Source organism: Pongo pygmaeus, chromosome 14, assembly GCF_028885625.2.
Source record: "Pongo pygmaeus isolate AG05252 chromosome 14, NHGRI_mPonPyg2-v2.0_pri, whole genome shotgun sequence".
Taxonomy (NCBI): Eukaryota; Metazoa; Chordata; class Mammalia; order Primates; family Hominidae; genus Pongo; species Pongo pygmaeus.
Genome location: NC_072387.2, coordinates 100290959 through 100299181, shown reverse-complemented (window position 1 = coordinate 100299181; position 8223 = coordinate 100290959). Strand labels below are relative to the sequence as shown.

At 36.2% G+C, this 8223-nt stretch overlaps 1 long non-coding RNA gene across 1 annotated transcript; it reads right to left on the bottom strand.

Moving 5' to 3' along the window:
• Positions 1-375: 375 nt before the first annotated feature.
• LOC129011505 (uncharacterized) lies at positions 376-7934 on the bottom strand. The gene is made up of 3 exons (XR_008493342.2): positions 7401-7934; positions 5520-5575; positions 376-510 (listed from the first exon to the last, which is right to left on the bottom strand). It is a non-coding gene; the product is annotated as an uncharacterized LOC129011505 (long non-coding RNA).
• Between the last annotated feature and the right edge of the window lie 289 nt (positions 7935-8223).

Sequence of the window (8223 nt, the reverse complement as noted above, 5' to 3'; positions counted from 1 at the left end):
GTCATAAATACCAAAAATATAGAAACAATTACGTAAATAAAATAATTTGTATGCAGTTTACATTGAATTTTAGGAATTTTATCTCTTGTTTACCTCAAGTCCTCCAGTACAGTGGCCTGGTTTGGTCTGTGTGTGTGCGTGTGCATATGTAGTATATTATCGTATTTTGAATACACTGAGTTATCTCATTGCTTTTGCCAAAAACACTCATGATACATATTTCCGTCACTATGCAGGAACAGTTAGCTTTTTGAGTAATTGTGTCAGGGATGCCCAGGACCATTGTCAGGTTCAAAGATTCACCAGAGCGACTCACGGAAATCAGCAAAGCTGTCGCACTCATGGTAGTAGTTTATTACAGGTAAAGGATACAGCTTAAAATTAGCAAGATAAAAGACACTTACGGCAGATGGTCCAAGAGAGACCAGGAACAAGCTTCTAGTTGTCCTCTCTCACTGGAAGCACTGAAATAGTGCTTAATTCTCCAAGCAACAATGTGTGACAGCACATCTAAAATGGTACCAATCAGAGAAGTTCACCTGAACCATGGTTCCCAGAGTTTTTGACTTATATGACTTATAGGTTTTTTACCTATATGACTTAAAGGTAAATCATATAGGCATGTGGCTCTCATTTGATTCACCTGAGCTACTCAGACCCAGAACCCCCAGAATTCAAACTGGTACAGTGTGACCCAAAGCTCCAGGAATAGAAAACAAGCATCTACCATTAATCACATTGTTAGCATAAACTGTCTGGCATTCCCAAGGTCTCCAATCTACAAAAGCACTCTTTGTATTCCAAAAGACTCCAAGAGTTCAGAGGTTATCTCCCAGGAGCTGATCAAGGGCTGGTCCTGAAGACTTTTGGAATTTGCAGTTTGGGCAAGCTAGACCTGCTGAGTTAACCCTTTGCTGCACAATAATATTGAAGAGTACAGGCATATGGAATACATACTTTTTCTCCCTTATTCTCAGTGGCACCTGTATGAAAGGGTAAGGCAGTGGCAATTGGTAAAAAGGGCAAGGAAGCTTTCTTTAAAACTACTATTTTTCTTAAGTTGAACATATACTTAGGAAGATGACAACTGCAATCATTCACACTCTATCCAGCTGCCCTTTAGCTACCTCTCTTGCCTTAACAACTTCTGAAGAAAAATTCAGTGGAAACTTCCAGAAGAACAGACACTCTAGAGTATGCTCCTTGCTTTCTCATTGGCCCACTTAGTCTTGAATCTCACATTACCCAGTGGTCCACATGGCATCATTTTCTCACTGAATGCCTACTCTTGGCACCATAACTGTGTTTGCTGAATCTGCTTTCACTCCCTGGCACCCCTCCACTAACAATTTGGATGTAATGGTGTAGTGTGCTTTGCTCAATCTGATGGCAAGCTTACAAGTGAGGCTGTTGATTATTGCATCACAGTTCAACAACTCTGGGTGATAGTGCACAAAAGCATAGCCTTTCCATCATGGCCATGGCATCTGGCAGGGCACACAGGCACAGACAAGCCATTGGCGGGAAGACTTATGATTATTCATGGCTGATCCTGATAATCTAGAGCCCAGAGTGTGGGCAAAGCATTTCTTTCCTTTGCCCTCCGGTCACCTTTAAGTCTACACACAGCCTCATTTTAGTGGATTCTTTAAATCCCCTTATTCTTGGACCTTCCCTCCATTCTTTTACCCTTCTGGGCTCTGCAGAGATCCCAGGCTTCACCCTTATAACTATTTTAGTTGAGATTATTGAGCTAGGTTTGCTCCTTATATCTGAGACCAGGGATATCAAGTGATTGTTCATTGGCTAGATTAGAGACCTATTTCTGACTTTATTGTTATTTTTTAACCTAAAAGCACTATAAAAGATCTTTACCTTCAAGAAATTACAAGGAAAGAAACATCTTCAGCTAATGTTGATGATCTCTTAGTGAAGAAGATAATAAGTGCTCTGTTTTATATGTTTTTACTGTTATGTTTCTACTCTTTTATTTGTAAGCAGGTATCATGCCTGTGTGTACATATGCACATATGTGTATGGCTGTATATTGTACACATAAATTAGAAACTTTGGAGGTGTCTCCCAACAATTTGTGTTTTGACATGTCCTTCAGGTGCTTCTGAAGCACACTCAAATTTAAGAACCACTATCTTAGACAATGGAGCAATGGAAAACACATATGAGTTTAAAAATTAGGCATTATAGATTAATATTATTGTGATGTTTTATGCTTGATACACAAGTAATAGAGATAACTTGTGATTCTGACAGTGAATATCTAGAAATCAATGAATGATAGCTACAGATAATATTGTCCCTGTCTTTCAGTTTAAGCAGAGGAATGTTTCCTGCTTTCACCAAAATTTCTTCCTTGTGTCAAATAAAGCAGTTGATCCATGAATAGTTGGTTTTGACTGGGGAGGGTGACGTTTTCCTTTAGCAGATCTGACGACAGAGCAGCTCTGTCCCTACATTTTTTCTAGATGCAAATTATGTGTAAAAATATCAATGAAAACATGTTTCTACTTCAGATATAACAGATTCAACACTCTAGATAGATGGAAACTAGTCAAGATCAATGTATCTACTGTTTTATCCCTGCAGCAAGTACTAAAAATAACTGGACTCAATATCAAGAGAACATGTAGGAACACAACAGAATATTTTTCAATAAATATCTTTCTAGTCTTAACAAGTATCAGACAGTAAGCTAAAATTGCTCTTAATATATATTATATCTGATCTGCACATATCCAGTCTATTAACTTGCCTATCTCATCGTTAGTTTATGGGATTGAATGAAAAATATGAGCCCTAAGGAAATCCAGGTCTTAATCCTCAAAACCTGCAAATATGTTATCTTACGCCGAAAAGAGGAGAGAAGACTTGGCAAATGTGATTAAGGTTATGAACCTTGAGAGTGGGAGATTATTTTGGATTATCTGTGTGAACCCAGTCTGATCACATGGGTCCTTTAAAGTGGAATAACTTTCCTGGCTGTGGTCAGAGAGATATGTGACTGTGGAAGCGGCCCCAAGAAGTGTGATATGAGAACCACATGATGCCAGTTTCTGGTTCTGAGATGTGGGGGCTATGCTCAAGGGCTAGAGAAAGTCTTCTAGAAGCTAAGAGTGTCTCCGAACTGATAACTAGAGCCAACAAGAAAATACAGGCCTCAGTCTCTGCATTTGTGTTATTGGACAGTTTTCACCAGTGTTACAATATATAATTTTATAGTAAGCCATGGGATTTATTATGTGGAATTTTCATTTCTTTCTGCTTCAAAATTGACACCTCTGTTCTTGGCTTTTCATTTTAATATACAATCTAATATTGTTTACTCATACCAGATGGGTTAAAAATAAAACATTGACATTTTTATTGAAAATGCATTGCCTTGGCAGTGAGCAGTGGCTCACACCTGTAATCCCAGCACTTTGGAAGGCCGAGACAGATGGATCACGAGGTCAGGAAATCAAGACCATCCTGGCCAACATGGTGAAACCCCATCTCTACTAAAAATACGAAAATTAGCTGGGCATGGCGGTGCGTGCCTATAGTCCCAGCTACTCGGGAGGCTGAAGCAGGAGAATCTGCTGAATCCGGGAGGCGGAGGTTGCAGTGAGCCAAGCTTGTGCCACCCCACTCCGGCCCGGCGACAGAGGAAGACTCCGTCTCAAACAAAAAGAAAAAAACAGAAAAGAAAAAAAAGAGAATGCATTGCCTTTATAGGTTGATGTAGGCATAACTGGCATGCACCTTTTCACAGTGTATCATCCTAAAGAGAAACATGGTGAACCTATTCATTAACTTAGGCCTTTCAAAGATCTTTCAATCAATTTTATATTTTTCTTCATGAATTTTTTAATACATTATTTTTGTTGGATCATGCATTTCTTGAACATTGTTTTTGTGAAATATGAAATTATTATTCATTTTGTTTTATAAAAGCAAGTAAAGCATAAATTTCCTTCTGAATGCCATTAAGCTTCCATCTGAATTCAGTATCTGCACTCATTAATTAACTTGCTTCCCTCTATGGTTGAACATTATCAAAATATTTAAAAAACAATTTTAAAAATTATGCAGAAAATGATGTGAAATTTGTATTGCAGAGAATTCTTGACTTGTGATTGTTTGGCTTGCAGGTTTCTGACTTTATAACTTTTTCTGACTTTATGATAGTTTTATCAAGGTGTTAAATGCATTTTCAGCTTATATTTTTGACTTAGAATGGGTTTATCAGGTCATAACCCCATCATAAGTTGAGGAGCATCTGTATTTTATTATTTTAACTTAACTTCCTTTTTAAATGTGTATTTATAAATTTTAAGTGTATTGAATCTTTTGATATTTAAAGCAATTTAATTTAAATTTTAAATTAAAAACCGTAAATAGCATAAATGGGAAAATATTCCAACACAACTTATCATTGACATGTAAGAAACATAAGACATCTGAATTTCATAAAAAGTGGCAAAGATATGGATGATTACCTATCATGAGAGCAATTAGTGATCCATATTATTCAATTGGTAATATCAATGCCAAATGAGTACGTATTATTTTGGTCCATTAGAAAGTTTCAGGGAGATACTGGCCAAACAACTTGAAAATCTAATGTTAAATTTTCATTTCAAGTACAAGGAAAACTCCTAAAATACTCCATAGAAATATTCTACTATAGTAAATCAGATGATCTGAATTGATGGAAATGGCAAACTATTGACTAAAATCTATTTCAGGAAAAAACAGCTGTTGAAGTCAGCTGCTCTGGTAAAAATAAAACAAGTTAAACCATAAGGGCAGAATCTTAGAAATTTGGAAACATAATTATGCCATCTGGAAATAAATAGACTAATCAGAGAATAGAGATTTGGAGAAAATAAAATTATAAATAACTTGAAAAACAATAACAAATATGTGTTATCTATACTCGAAGTCCAATTTGCTTACCACTTATAAGATTACTATGTTTCTGTAACTGTATTGTACTGTATCCCCTGTTATCTGTATTCGTCAATTTATTTTTAGCATACAGATGGTGATTTTCTAAGCTATATTTTCCATGCATAAACTAAGTTACATTTTATTACATGACTGAAGTTTATTGTCCATAAATCAAGTCATAGAAACGAAAGGTCTCAGAAATTTTTTATGTGGCATTCAGAATGTTGATGTGTGTGTGTGTGTGTGTGTGTGTGTAGAGATAGAGAGTGAGAGTGTGTGTGTGAGAGAGAGAGAGGGAGAGAGAGAGAAAAAAGAGAGAAAGAAAGACAGGGAGAGAGAGAACAAATTGTTCTCTTACTCCATGCTAAAGCATTTTTGAAAATATACTTCATCTTCAGGATCAACATTACTAAGCAAAAAAATGACCAAGAAATGATGAAGACAATTATTCCTACTGTGACAAACAAGCATGTCATACAAAAATAAGACTGTGCCTTTAAATTATTTATATATTTCTGTGTGTGTATATTATGCAATCTTCTCAGAATGGACTGCCCTGATTATCTTACCTAGAGCAGCTGCTGCTGTGCTGTCCAAACTCCTCAACACCGAATACATTCTATACCTAGGGCACAATTGTGTGTTGTAAGATAAATAATCATAGAATCATATTAGAAGTTGTATAATTGCCTATTTTATAAAATTAATTTGAACATCAATTATATTTCAGTAACCTATTATTTTTCATTACAAGGTCAGAAAAACATTTCATTTGTAAAAAACATAAGAAATATGAGTATAAGTCTAAAATTTCTCTGTGTCTTACATTTCCTTTAATGAATAATCGGCATTTCTGTTATATTAATAAGGACAATATTATATACAACACACTACAAAATGTGTGGCAATAGACATTCTTATGAATATTGATTACACACATATATGACTAGAAATGGGCATGATTTTCTGATCACATAAAAACTTTGAAGCTTCAAACTATATTGTGTGTATACATAATGATGTTTTCCATTTGCAAGACAGAGAAAGCCAAAGAGAGAAGAAAAAAGAGAAGCAGAAGACAGATAATTTGGTTCAAGTCTCTAACTCATTGATCAAAAATAGGACTGCCATAAACATTCAGAGAGAATTTCTAGTCAGAATTAACCCAGTAATGACAGTATTTTATAGTCATTTCAGCTCATAATAAATCCCTTCTCCATGAATTCTCATAATTCAAGTCTGTTGTATTAAAATACAGAACTAAATTTTTTCAAAGAATATTACCATTATTTTTATAGTGTTTTAATACATTAGAAAAAATGCTTTATTTCAATTTGAAGAATGTAGAAAATAAAGCTCTTAAACGTTGTCTTTCAGATATGCATCAGATCTGAAGCACAGTCCAGCATTACTAACACTGCTTCACAACTAACTATATTTTAATAATTTCTAAAAGCAATAATTATAAAGACATTTTCCCCCAGAAAGAATCTATGTCTGAACATTTTACCCATCTTATAACATTGAAATACTTTGCTAAATCTAATTCAAGTAAATATTGCTTTAGTAGGCATCAAATTGATATATTTCCTTCTTCTAGCCTAAGTAAATCATACATATTTAAGCAACGGCATCCAAAATAAGTTGAGAAGAAAAATCTTTGATTAAGATTATGAAAGCACTGTTTGTTGTCTAGTGAAGTTATGGAGATTAGCCCACAATTTTACTTTCTATTCTTTAACCATTTTTTTTTTGCCCTTATTGTTCTAGGATAATTTATGTCCAGCTGTTGGGTTAAATTATATACAATTTTTTCTTTTAAATTTATGGTCTGAGATCCATTGTGCTGTGTTGTCTAGGTTTTTATTGCAATTATCAATATACAGTTCAGAAAGGTGATTCCAAAAATAGCAAAATGATGGTATAACAATGTAAGTACTTAAGTTACTTCATGCCATGAGAGTAAAAGCTGAGATGTTAACAGAGGCCTGATATGTGAAGACGTTTGCTTAATTACTAGTAGAAAATGTCAGGATTTTATTTATAAAAGTGAGCTGCACAAAAATTTAAATTCTAATTAATTATTTATTGAACATTTAGTAAGTATTATGTGTTGTGTAAAATGCTTTTCATGCTTACTTTAATTTCATTCTCACAATGACCAGCAAAATATGGTGGAATGACATGGAACAGAAAACTGTAGTTTTACAGAATAAGAAGCCCGACAAAGATGGCTGGACTTTGGCCCAAGTATTCCAGGCAAGGTATTAACTATAACCCTAGAATTTATGCTAAGAAAGTAACTTTGCATCAGTCTGAATGGTTGATATTGTTTTCTTTATAAGAAAATAGACCTTAGTCTTCAGAGATTTACTTGGTCCTTTGTATCAAAAATAAACACTAGTGAAATAACCATCGATTTCTTCCCAAAAAGTACATATAGAACATACCTTTAGTACAGCAGTGATATGATCAGAGAAGTGCCTCATGCCACAACATTTTCTTCTAGGAAGTGACAGTAAGCTCCTCTCGCCTATAGGAAGGCTTGGAGGCAAAATGATCCTTATAAAGTGCTTTCAGTGGAGGGACTACTTGAGGTTTTCTGTCCGGAATTGGTGGGTTCTTGGTCTCGCTGACTTCAAGAATGAAGCCGCCCACCCTCGCGGTGAGTGTTACAGCTCTTAAGGTGGCGCGTCTGGAGTTTGTTCCTTCTGATGTTCGGGTATGTTCGGAGTTTCTTCCTTCTGGTAGGTTCGCGGTCTCGCTGCCTCAGGACTGAAGCTGCAGACCTTCGCAGTGAGTGTTACAGCTCTTAAGGGGGCGTCTGGAGTTGTTCCTTCCTCCCAGTGGGCTTGGGCTCGTGGTCTCGCTGGCTTCAAGAGTGAAGCTGCAGACTTCACTTTTGCGGTGAGTGTTACAGCTCATAAAAGCAGTGTGGACCCAAAGAGTGAGCAGCACCAAGATTTATTGCAAAGAGTGAAAGAACAAACCTTCCACAGTGTGGAAGGGGATCCAAGGGGGTTGCCACTGCTGGCTTGGGCAGCCTGCTTTTATTCTCGTATCCGGCCCCACCCACATCCTGCTGATTGGTAGACCCGAGTGGTCTGTTTTGACAGGGCGCTGATTGGTGCGTTTACAATCCCTAAGCTAGACTCAAAGGTTCTCCATCCATGTCCCCACTAGATTAACTAGATACAGAGTGTCCACACAAAGGTTCTCCAAGGCCCCACCAGAGTAGCCAGATACAGAGTGTGGATTGGTGCATTCACAAAC